Source organism: Clarias gariepinus, chromosome 18 (assembly GCF_024256425.1).
Source record: "Clarias gariepinus isolate MV-2021 ecotype Netherlands chromosome 18, CGAR_prim_01v2, whole genome shotgun sequence".
Classification (NCBI taxonomy): Eukaryota; Metazoa; Chordata; class Actinopteri; order Siluriformes; family Clariidae; genus Clarias; species Clarias gariepinus.
The window spans coordinates 12,014,171-12,026,855 of NC_071117.1; the positions used below are offsets into that span (position 1 = coordinate 12,014,171).

Sequence of the window (12,685 nt, forward strand, 5' to 3'; positions counted from 1 at the left end):
AATGAAAGTTGCTCTGGATAAAGGGCGTCTGCCGAGTGTTGTAGTGTAATGTGCCCTGCGATGGATTGGCCACCCATCCAGGGTGTACCCTGCCTCGTGCCCTATGCCTCCTGGGATAGGTTCTAGCCCCCCATGAACCTGTATACAGAATAAAGTGGTACAGACAATAAGTGAGTGGACTTGTCCAAAGAAATGGTACAGATGATAGCCAGCATTCGCTGTCTGCTCATCTATTATAATTTTTTTTCTTGATGTTTTCTCTTTGTTTTAGTTTATTAATCTTGGGTCATGTTGTGATTTAATCAAATTGATGGATTGTCTTCAATGGGTTATTTTTCCTCCACATTTTTTTCCGAAGTTGCCATCATCAGACCGTGTTGTACACAGACGAAGTCAGTGCATAATTAAATTGCTGAAGAACTCGAGTCTTTGTTAGACTGTTTGGATTGACACTGACAATATAACATGTCAGCTTTCATTAAATTAAACAGATTTTCTTTAAACTGGAGACAGCTTTAGTCACCTCTCCAGTTCCGGTCATATTTGTGTGTACGTTGTGTCTTTCTAATTATCTGTACTTCTGCGCTGCTTGGCTACATGAAGAAATGATCCACAGTCTGAACTCTCAGTCTGTTCCAGATTGTTATATATTCATGATTAAAGAAAAGAAGATTAGGGACATCTTAAAAAAATATGACCTACATAGATGGATATAGACTATAGAGCTGTTCAGTAAACAGAATTAGCAGGAGTTTCAGTTGATTTGGTGCATAACAATAGGAAGCAGAATCTAATTAATGTGGAATATGTCATCTGCATCTGACTTAAGTGGAAGAATGTCACAGTGGGTGAAAAAAAAAGAGAGAGAAAAAAAAGCAAAAGCTAGTAAATAAGGAAACCACATGGAACAGAGATGAAGCTGCATGAAAGCCTGGCTTTATTTACCTAATTTAATTACTGTGTGAACTTTTCCTCAGAGCTGTATTTGCTGTGGAAAAAAATCTAAAAGGTTGCTTTTAAAAACATATTACATACAGAATGACTTTTTGTAAATGGTATATTTGAGCAGGCGTTATTGGAGGCTTCCTGTTGGTGCTGTATCAGTGTGAAGAAACCAGGGGTTTTATGGACTCTTTCAGAGTGATGAGTGAGATACCAGTCAAGGTGCAATGTGCCAGATGTGAAGGTCAATATACAGGACAGTGTGTATGTGTGTGTGAGTTGTGCCATTGTCGCATTCCTGTTGAAATACCGTTCCTTAAATCAGCATAAAGTTTACATTAACCATTTTTTATTAAATAAATTTTTCATGAAAACAGTGTAGAATAAAATAAACTTCTTTTATTCCTTATTCTAGCGTTTCACTAAAGCTTGGATACCATCAGGGAATAACGTTTCTCAGTATGCAGGAAGCATGATCAGGCTGTCTCATCGTGTCAGAAACACTAGCCTCCCAGGAACTCCATTAATGCCCCGAACATAAGGAAATGACTTGGTCAGGGCTGTACAGGGGGTGTGGCAATAACTCCCAGCTGAATTCCTGTAATAATAAGGTGTTGTTAGTGAAGGATTGAGTGTACATTTCACACAGACAGATTCTTGGATCTTCTAGTTTTCAAGAATCATTCATTACATGTGGTTGGATCATTTATGGATGTACGCATGGCCTCCTTTAAAACTTTTGCACCAGTCAGTGCAGCTAAAAGTCTTATCACAGTTCAAATTTCATCACAAGTCCTGGTTTAAGGTCATGGTTGGGCTTGAACAGCCCTCATAATTCCTGGTAGATTTATGATGGCAAGCCTGAGCTATTTTTAAAAAGACATTCCTACCGCTGGTGCACATAAGAGGCTCTGTGGCGCAATGGATAGCGCATTGGACTTCTAAGTAACACTTAGTGGAGTGATTCAAAGGTTGTGGGTTCGAGTCCCACCAGAGTCGGGGTTTTGTAGAATTTCAATCGCGATCGATTAAGTATCTATCTATTTATATTAATATTTCACAAAAGTAAATAAGTCATTTTTTCTGGTTCTGGTTAATGTGTCCTCAAGAACAATTAAGACAGATTAGAGACACATTTCCGCAAGCTCCCTCTGTTACTTTTGTCTAACATTTAAGTGTTTGTTTTAATTGGGAAAAAAGAGGCATTAAAAAAAAACGGTACTAAAAGAACAAAAGGGGCATTGCAACACTTTTTTTACCAGTAGTAAACAAGATCTAAAGGAATACAACAGAGTGTGACCCGTGTCATATGTCAAAAAAATGATAAGACAAAAAAGTGGAACCAAAAACAGGAGAATAATTATAAAATTTATAAACTTAGAAAATTAAGAAGAAGAATGTTATTGTTTGAACAAGAAGTTACAAAGAACAGTAACAAACTTGAAGAGCCCAAGGCTAGGAATTACATAATGAGCAAAACATGGTGAGATCACGTGTTAAAGGAAAGTAGCACTGTGGTGGTGAGACCTGATGTGAGATTTTTCTCTTATCATGCAAAACCTACGGTGTAAAAAAAATACACTGGGGACTTTTTTATACTTTTGTCATATCAGTATCTCTCTTTGTCTTTCAGCTGCTCTAATTTTTTGTTTGTTTCCTTGCTTTCATGCTAGACGCCCTCTCTGATGCAACCCTTCCTTTTGATCTGGGTTTGGGAACGGCACTGCGTCCAGTGGCTGGGGTTTGGGCGTTGGGTAAAAATTTAACCCAGGCGTTTTGCATGGCGGGCCATATAGTATACTGTAGGTTATATCAGTATACTCTACCATATAAAAAAAAACTAAATATATTATTTAAAGAAGTTTATACAAAGATTTATATAGCTGTCCAAGGTACCATCTTGCACCTACTGTACAGTATCATGCTTATTTTATGATTTATGATTTCCACCTAGCTACCATTTCTTAGTGACATTTAGAAAGAATTGAAACAAATGCCATGAAGCTCGAAGTGGATTAAGTGGCTCTTGCCTTATTAAAAAAGACCATTTATTGAAAATAAAAGGTGGGTCATGTGAGGTTTTATACAATTTATTACACACAACCGCTCAATATGGTGCATTTCCTTTGTGCTGCCACTGCTGCTAGTATATTGGCTCAACAAAATATCTGTTTGTAGGGTGGGTTGTTCAGGGGAATGCCCTATAAATTGCTAAAAGTCTAATCTTGTTAATGGCTTTGTCAGTGTTGGGGCCACGCTGTCCTTACTTTAATTCAGAACATGAATTCAAAGAATAACATTTTTTAGGGATCGATTTGACCGGGCCTCATGTCTTTACACATCCAGTAGTTTTCCAGGTGCCTTTAAATGTTCTGATACTAGAAGCTTCTGAAAAAAACAAAAAACAAATATCCAACATCCACTTAATCCCACGAGATAGAAGCAGATCCTCTTAGAACTCTTGTTTTACTGATGAACAAGAATGTTATTTGATGCCCCATCACAATTCCTTTCTCTGTCTGGAATGCCTGGGGAGGTTTAGTCAGATCGGGGGGGTCAAACTTTTACCTCTGATGTGATTCAAAAGATTGTGTGTGAGCTCTGAGCTAGGAGAGATTGCATCATTCCATTACAACCCACAGGCTCAGAAGGCCATTAGATGGTATCAATACATTAAAAAAAACTGTCAGAAAATGTATATGTCAGTACAATTGGAGCCATGCCGTGTCAATAGCTGCTTGCTTTTTTTTTTTTTGGTACATATTAAAATGGCTTTGGCGCACTTGTGTTTCTCAATCGAAGTCTTCTACGGAATAAAGTGGAGAGTAATATTTTGCAGATTGCATCTATGTGGAAAGATCACTTGTGGGCAGTCTGGGTATTGGCCAGAAGCAACTTAAGAGTCCAGCTTTTGAAGAGGACTCTTGATGAAAAAAAAATGGCAGCAGCAAAGTGCTAATTATTATGATGCTTTTTTTTTGAAGACCTGACAAACTTAGCAGTAAAATCTACACCCAGAGTTGACATTAATTATGAACTCAGTACAATAGAAAACAAGTACATCTATAGGATGTGTCATGTTAATCAATTATAATCTTATCATAAAAAAACAGCTTAGAAGAAGTCTGATCAGCAGATCCAGTACCAAAATGTTCTTGAATAAGCAGCTAACACTATGCCATCTTAATAGTGTTAAGCTTAGGTCTCAGTAATCCGATTACCCTTGAGGTGAATATAAGTGAAACACTTATAGCCGGCCAGAACGTTTAGTTGAATTCATTCAATGCAAATGTAGCACAAGTGAGTGGACTTTTTTTGTTACACGATAAAATGATGAAAAAAATTCAATAGATCTGGATAATCTGAAAAGACACAATGAAACTTGGGTGTCGAATGTTCTCTGGTTTATTCACAGAACAAAAAAAAGCATATAGGATTCTTGTCAATGCACAAAGTAAACAAGGAGAAAAGAGTGCTTATATAACTGACCTTTATGTAGATAACATGAGGGGTGACTGAGGGGTCCACGCCCCACTACATCATCAAAGCACAGGCTATTCACGTAGTCTACATACATGTAACTGCAAACCACATGTAAGGATTGAAGCAGTTAAAAAAAAAAATTGAAAAGACAAAATGCTAAAAAATAGAAGAGAAAAATATGAAAAAAATGGGGGAGTTAGACTTTAAAGTACATAGGAGAGGTCAAAACATAAGCAATCAACATCAAACAAAGATAACTCATAATCAAGTCAAAGCACAGGAACAGAGAGAATAACACAAATAGAGAATAAGAAAAAAAGCAAAAACAACATTTTTTTTTTAATGAATGCATGAGCATAGTTCGTGATGGTACAAGGTGAACACAATTGAGTAATAAAACTGAAATAAAAGCACATGGTGTAATAATAATAATAATAATAATAATAACAATAATTAATCTTCTACAATGGTTATCCTGTACATGGTCATGGCGAGTCTAGAGCATGTCCTAGACCGTCATAAGACAGGGTACACCCTGTAGAGGGTGCCAATCCATCCCAAGTTGCACACACACAAACACACACACACACACAAACAAAAATGCAATTTGGGAACACCAATTAGCCTAATCTATATGTTTTCTACTGTGGGAAGAAACTAGAGTACCCAGAGGAAACCCACCAAGCATGGAGAAAACATGCAAACTCCATGCACACAGACCCAAGGCAATAATCAAACCCTTAACCCTGGAGGTCCAAGGTGACAGCGTTGACCACCACGCCATTGTGCTCTCTAATAATAACTAAGAGGCCAAAGCAAAACACTTAACGTGACATAAAAGCAGCAAGTGTAACAGTTCCCATAGGCTAAAAAAATGAAAATCTGATTATTTTCCTTTATATTATTTTATACTTATAATTTGGAACATTTTATTTACTACACATACAGTACAAATGTTGTGGATCTGTTTGACAGATGCTAACACAGTCTTTAGATTATGTTAAATTTTAAAAAAGAACATTTTGAATGAAATAACATTTTTCAATAAAATAGTTACAGTTAATGAATATTGTGAAGAATGGCTTAATATCATTAGGTTTCAAACTGTTCTTCACTTGGAAAAACCCTAGAACTCCTTACAGAATCGTATAACAGAAAGGAATGGGTTTTCATATTAGATTTTGGGCCATGCATCCATGTAATTGTGGTAATAATGCTGTTCCTTGATGATTTAAGAAGATTTTATAAATATCCTAACATCGCAAAAATAATGAAACAGTTTAGTATCGACTGGTTTGTGGAATAGTAGATTTGGCCATAAAGAAATTGAGAAAAAGCTATGATAAGATGCTTCCTAACACATTTTCCACACCAAAACAATGGATAAAAGCTGGGCTAGTATTGTCTAGTAAAGTCCACTATAACACATTATCTACTGCAGCACATATTTCATTAGTTTAATGAGAGGTGGGGGAATATTGGATTCTGAAGCCAATTTGCTGCAATTGTGCAGTTGCAGTTTTCACACCTTTTACTGGAAAATAAGTCTCACTTCTTTATTCCCCTTTGCCAACTTCAAAATCTTCTCATGGCATTCATTTAGAGGTAGGAAAGCAAGCCTTAAAAAGGGCATCAGTTCATGTCTTATAAAACTCTCTTTATATATAATAGGTAACATTACTAGAGGAAAAATACACAGGGCAATTACAACAACTATTGTTTATTTATGCAGAGCATTTACTGAACGTGTTCAAAAAACATTGCTGAGCAGAAAAGCAATAATGCAGTATCTCTTTGGGAAAAAAAAAATGCAATGAAATATATTAGTTTTCCGTAGATCGATTCATTACTACAGCAAAAAGTGTTTTTTTTTTCTTTGTAGTAAAAGGCAATTCTTCAGAAAATCATATGAGCCGGATCATGAAATAATCACGGCCAAAGGTAATGAGAGTCAATGACATTTGATAGCAGGCATTAAATGCATAAAGTAAATGCTATGACGAATCATTTCTCCTTTAAATTTGATATTCTGGGTTTTAGTTTATATAGACTAAAGATTTCTTTTTATTTAAACAAAACAGTGGGTTGCTCATAGAAGATATTGATAATGCAGTACAGTTCGATGGATGTTAGGCTTTGATCTTGTTGTTGGATAGCGTGCAGTGCTCACAGAACATTTTCAGGCTTTCAGAGTTCCTGTTTTTTTTTAATTCACAATAATCTTAAAATATGTTTTTCCTATCAGTCTACACACAATATGCCACAATACGAAGCAAAATCATTTGAATTTATTGTTTTTTTTGTTCATTTTTAAATACATATTTTTACCATAAAAATAAAAATAACCAACCAAATACTGAAATATCTATCTTACAGTACATACAGTAAGTATTCATGCCCTTTTTTTATGACTCTTGCAATTGAGCTTTGGTGCATCCTACTACTATCCGTGTCCTGGAGATGCTTTGACGACTTAACTGGAGTCCATCTTTGCCTAATTGACTTTAATAATTAACGTCAAGTAAGGCACACACTGTGGAAAGTCTGAAAGCAAATGGTTTAACCATGAGGTTGAGAAAATGATCTGTAGACCTGCAGGACAATATTGTACCCAAGAGCACAGTACCCTTCTTCATTCTCAAATGGAACAGAGTTGGAATAACCGACAGACTTTCCAGATCTATATCTAACCTAGGATGAAGAGCCTTGGTCAGACACGTAACCATGAACCCTAGGGTCACTATAAATGAGACCTTACATACCCTTGTGGCGATAGAAGAGCCCTGCAAAAGGATAACCATCACTGCAGCACTCAACAATTAGGCCTCTAGGGTAAAGCAGCCTGACAGAAGCCATTCCTCACTTAAAGTCACATGACAGCCAGATAGGTGTCAGTCCATGACAAACAAAATCCTCTGGCCTGATGCCACTGAACTATGTAGAATCATGAAATTAGGCAGTGCATATCACCTTATTAAAACCATCCCTACTGTCAAACATGGTGGTGGCAGCATCATGCTGTGATGTTGATTGTCTGTAGTTAAGATTGGGTGACTAGCAGGAATAGAGGGTACAGTGTGCAGAAAATGAAAGAGCTATCCTGAGTGAAAAAAACATTCTTGAGATCCCAGGCTGGGGTGACATTTCAACAAGGCAACAACATGAAGCATACCGCCAAGAAAACACAGGAGTGGCTTTAGAACTCTGTGAAAGTCTTCGAGTGGCTCAGCCATCGCCTGAACCTGAACACAAGAGATGTGAAAATAGCTGTGTACCAATATTGCCCATCCAACCTGGTTGAGCTTGGATGTTTCTGCCAAGAAGAATGTAAGAAACTTCCAAAAGAAAGGTGTGCCAGACTTGTAGCATTATTCATAACCAAGCTCGAGGCTGTCTTTGCTGCCATTGGTGCTTTAACCGAATACTAAGTGATGTGTCTAAATGGCTCTTATGTAAATGGGATATTTTTCCGTCTTTAGTATTTATTTATTTTTTTTTTTGTTTTATATGAATTAACAAACCACCCGAAACACCTGCTTTTACTTTGTCCCTGTGGAGCACAGTAAGTAGAATAATGAGGAAAAAGGATTTGAATCCATTTTCAGATCAGTGTGAAATCTAACAAAATGTGAAAAACTTAAGAGTCTAAGAACTTTTCCGCACAGTATATTATATCAAAATGACTGTGACACTATTGCACCTCTGTCAGAATGAACTCTTTAGGAAAAACATTTAATAGCATGGGGCAGCAGCACAGGGTATCATGCACAACAGGAATTTGATTTAAAAATGTGATTTAATTGACTTTTGGGCATGATTGTTTTATAAGTGAAGTTTTAGTGTTTTAGAAACAACTTTTCAACCACCAGAAGTCTGTAAAGTTCACCCAGACATTTAACGAGCCGCAGTTTAGCGGGCAGAAACAATTTTTTTTGATAGATAAGGGCAAAGAATTTGTGTAGTTTTGTAGCACTTTGAATAAACATATTTATATATAAATAAAAAAATTCTTAGAATGCAAAACATTGTCAAGCCTTGAGGTGGGTGGGCTACAACAGCAGAAGAGTACATGAACAGAGGTTTTATTTCTGTCAGGCATAAACAAGAATTTGAGCCTACACTTAGCAGATAAAAATTAGAAAAATCTTCTTCACCTTCTAGGTTCAGTGAACATGTGCCTATTGATGCATCAGATTACTGTTCTTTGAAGACAAGATACCAAAGTGCCCTGAAAGGAGAGATGCTTTCCTTACAGTATGTTCTTCTTGACAATTAAATAATTGATTTACTTTTGCTCCCTATTATTATTATTATTATTATAACTACATTTGTTAATCTATCTATTAAAGGAAAAAATTAATAAAACACTTGGTGACACTTTGGTCATCATGATGCTGTTGTTTTACATATCTCCTCCACCCAACTTTTGAGCCTTCCAGAAGCCTTCAAGATAATGACATACACCAATCAGTCATACCATTACAACACAAAACATTATGCCAGGTATTGTGTAAATCCCCATTGTGCCACATGGGTGGATCTGGAATCTGGAAAGGAGGGATCTGGGGTTGTGGATTCAGGCCTTTTTTTATTTATTTAATAGATAGAAGAAAAAAATTTGTGTAGAAAAAGTGAAGATAGGTGTGTCAGAAGCAATCACCAGCAGCCACTATGACACTAGGCTGGCGAATGATGGCAGAGGCAGATACTGTAGAAGAAACAGAAATGGCTCTCGCAAGCTTCTCAGCAACATGTCAGCAAAAGTTCAGAAGGCCACTCACAGTTCTTCAATAGCGAAGGCAGATGAGAGTTGTATATGGCAGAGCCAGCTATCATGACTTATATAAAAATATTAGAAAAGGTGGTATCAGCTCAAATATGCACATTCTTGCAGGAAAACAACATCCTCGAAGAATTTCAGTCAGGTTTCAGGCCCCATCATAGTACAGAAACTGCACTAGTTAAGATTGCAAATGACTTGTTTTTAGCTTCGGACCAAGGCTGCATCTTAATACTAGTCTTACTTGATCTTTGTCACGGAAACACCAGGCTCCACCCTAAATCTCCGTTCCCAATCACCCGAGTTCTAAGCGCACCTGTTTCACATTAGCACCACACCTTAAATACACTTCACTTCCCAGCACTCAAACATGGAAAAAACAGACTCCACAAAACGTACCTGATCTCCTTGTCCATGTTCGTATGTTGTTTCGTCTTCTGGCTCCTCTTCTCGTCTCTTGGCTCCTCGTCCCGTCTCCTGTTTCGTCTTCGTTGTTCGTCTACACGCCTCCACCAGCTCCTTCATCCACACAGTTAGAACTTTGCCGTTTTGCATTCAACTCTATCTAATTCTATCCACTACCTGTTAATAAAACGCCCGTTCGGGTTTTTATAAGATCTTTGTCTGAGTCTGTGCCTCAACAATCTTAGTGCTGCATTCAACACTATAGATCATAATATTATCATAGAAGGACCAGCTTAAGCTGGATTCTGCTTTATGATGGTTGGAGCTATACATGCTGCTCCTGTGCTCCCAGTGATCCAGACCCCATCTGCCCTCTGCACCTACTGACTCATCCCTGTGCTGAACTAGACTGTGGACATGATGTTATATTATTTCTATCTGTTATCACCCAAATGAGGATGGATTCCCTGATTAAGTCTGGTTCCTCTCAAGGTTTCTTTCTATTGCCATCTCAGGGAGTTTTTCCTTACCACTGTCACTGTCACCCTTGGCTTGCTCATCAGAGACATTTCATCCATCATTCATTTATTCATCTAATTTTCTCCCAAATACACACTTAAAAAAAAGTTATTGTTTTACATTTTCTTAATTTTTGTGAAGCTGCTTTGAGACAATGATCATTGTTAAAAGCGCTATACTGTATAAATAAAATAGAATTTAATTGAATTGAATCCGGTAACGCTGGTGACAAGTCGGAATCCAGGATGTCATGGCTGGTTCTTGGCTGTGGTGGTGGCATGTCCATTAGGTAAAGTATCAGCTGATGCAGCTGTCGCCCTCCTGTGGCTGCAGCGACAGTTCTGATTAGGGGCCTTAATGTCAAAGCAGCGTTTGCTTACAGTGGTTGAATCACGGTAATTGATCCTAAGTAAAAGTTTCATGTCTGCTTGGCAGCTTGCTGATGCGCACTCCATAATGTTAAAAATCCAATCCTACTGTAGCTTAGCTCGCCACTTGTTCCACCGGATTTGGAACTTTGAAGTATGGAGGTTGGTTTGGTGGACTCGAGCCCTTTGTCTGCTGGGCCCTGTGTGCAACAGGCTGTGGTGCACTTAGTGTTCTGGTACTTTTCTGTCATTGCTAGTTTTACTTTATTGTGCTGCATTAGCTCTTCTGTGGGACTGAACCAGATGGGCTGGCACAGGCATACTGTAAACGAGCCTTGGGTGGCCATGATCCTGTCACCGATTTACTGTTATATAATTAACGATCAATGTTAATGTAATATGTTATTAATGTTATGGCTGATCGTTGTACTGTATGTTGTGTGAATTAATGGCTCAAAAAAGGTCCTTAATTTCAGTTCTAGGCTGTGATACTAAAAAATGAGCAAAAGGATCAAAGGGGCGAATAAATATGCAAGACGCCATATGCTTGAAATACTTAATAGTTGCTTTTTACTGTCTCTGATTAAACAGTTGCAGTTAAACACTGCTGAATACTGTAGCATTCCCAGGTCCCCAAGCCTTGTGTGTATAACTCCATTTAAATCTGTCCACCTGCCTTATAGACCACCTGTTAAAAGGTCTTTAAACATAACTTTGTGTGCTTGAAGCATTATTTCTTGCTAAAAGCCCAAGCAGCGACCTCCACTTATAGCCCTCATGAAGTTCCCGCCTGTGCTGTTATTTCCTTTTCATTTATTTATTTATTTTCAATGCTGAGGATCGTTCTTCTGGCTTGGAAATGGCAGTGCACAATTTGGCCTTTGTCCATTTAGCATACAGGGCACTTGTGAATACTCTCTAAAAGTGCAGTAATGTAGAAGCAATAAAAAAAAATAAGGAGCATTTTTGCAGCATAAGCAGCCAACCAGGGCAAAACGGCATGAATTATGTACGCTTTTCAATATATCCCCTCCATTTTTTTTTTTGTTCCAATTCCTTGCCACCTTGACATTGATCCCTGGCTTATGAAAGTCCCCTTGCTTTTCGGGCTAGCTCATTTAAATTGAGTGGGGGAGAATTGGATTTTGGTAAAATGTGGAACGTTTAATAGAGGCCAGCAAAAAGGGGGAAAAAAACTGCTGTGTGTGCACATACTGTTCTAATCGTTCCTCTTATTCGTCAAATGAGATACACTGATGTAAACAGCATTTACCTAATAATGTCATCCGGAAGAAAAACACTTGAGAAAATGTTGAATTGTGTCTTGGCGAACATTTAAGATTAATTTAACATTGAAGTCCAAATGCTAACATGGACTGTTCTTCTGTATCCAGCAGGACATATCGTAGAACTTGGTATCATAGCCCAGTTTAAATGTACTGTACTGTATACATGACTGTTGTGTAAAGCACATTTTTTTTAACGATTTTAAAGATCATGTCTTTTCCAAGCCATTGTGGTGGTGTACAAAGTTTTTGTTCTCAAGGCTTCGTGAAGGACAGGTGCAGATGATGACAGAGGATCAAGCCAGTGATTAGTATTGTTCTGTATACTGGTGACGCTGAATGCTGAGTGATTGGAACAGATAAGAGGGGAAATAAGGTTGCTGCTGAGGTTGTTACATAAACAACTTATTTTTAAATTGTATTTTTCTGCACTTTTCAGCCTGTCACAGTAAAACATCTTTAATTTAATATACTTATCTACGACTAAATAATTAATAATTGTATTAGCAGAATGTTTCCTAAAACTCAGTCATAACTTAATTGCATACAAATTATTGAGCTTTTCAGACTACTAAAATCATTTAAACAGTAGACCATACTGACAATGTTTTAGCTAATGGACCAACGTTCAGAATAAACCATTTCACTGGAAGAATGTGTTTCAGAGCTCTATTAGAGGTGGATTTCCAGTCAAAGTACTTATATGTATTAGTTACACCAAGCATTTATGTTTTAACCTTTAAGATCCAATATTTAACTAATTTATTACCAAGTTCATTCTGTATATGTTTTTAACACTCAACCTGAAACAGATAATCAGATAATGCTTTTTAATACCTCAAACTGCTTTTATTTCCTACTCTGAACGTAGCAGTACTGTCACTGTCTTTATAAACGAGTTA

At 37.3% G+C, this 12,685-nt stretch overlaps 1 non-coding gene across 1 annotated transcript; it reads left to right on the forward strand.

Annotated features, from left to right (window-relative positions):
* The first annotated feature begins 1,849 nt into the window (after nt 1–1,849).
* trnar-ucu (transfer RNA arginine (anticodon UCU)) lies at nt 1,850–1,941 on the forward strand. The gene is given in 2 exon segments: nt 1,850–1,886; nt 1,906–1,941. It is a non-coding gene; the product is annotated as a tRNA-Arg (tRNA).
* The last annotated feature ends 10,744 nt before the right edge of the window (nt 1,942–12,685 follow it).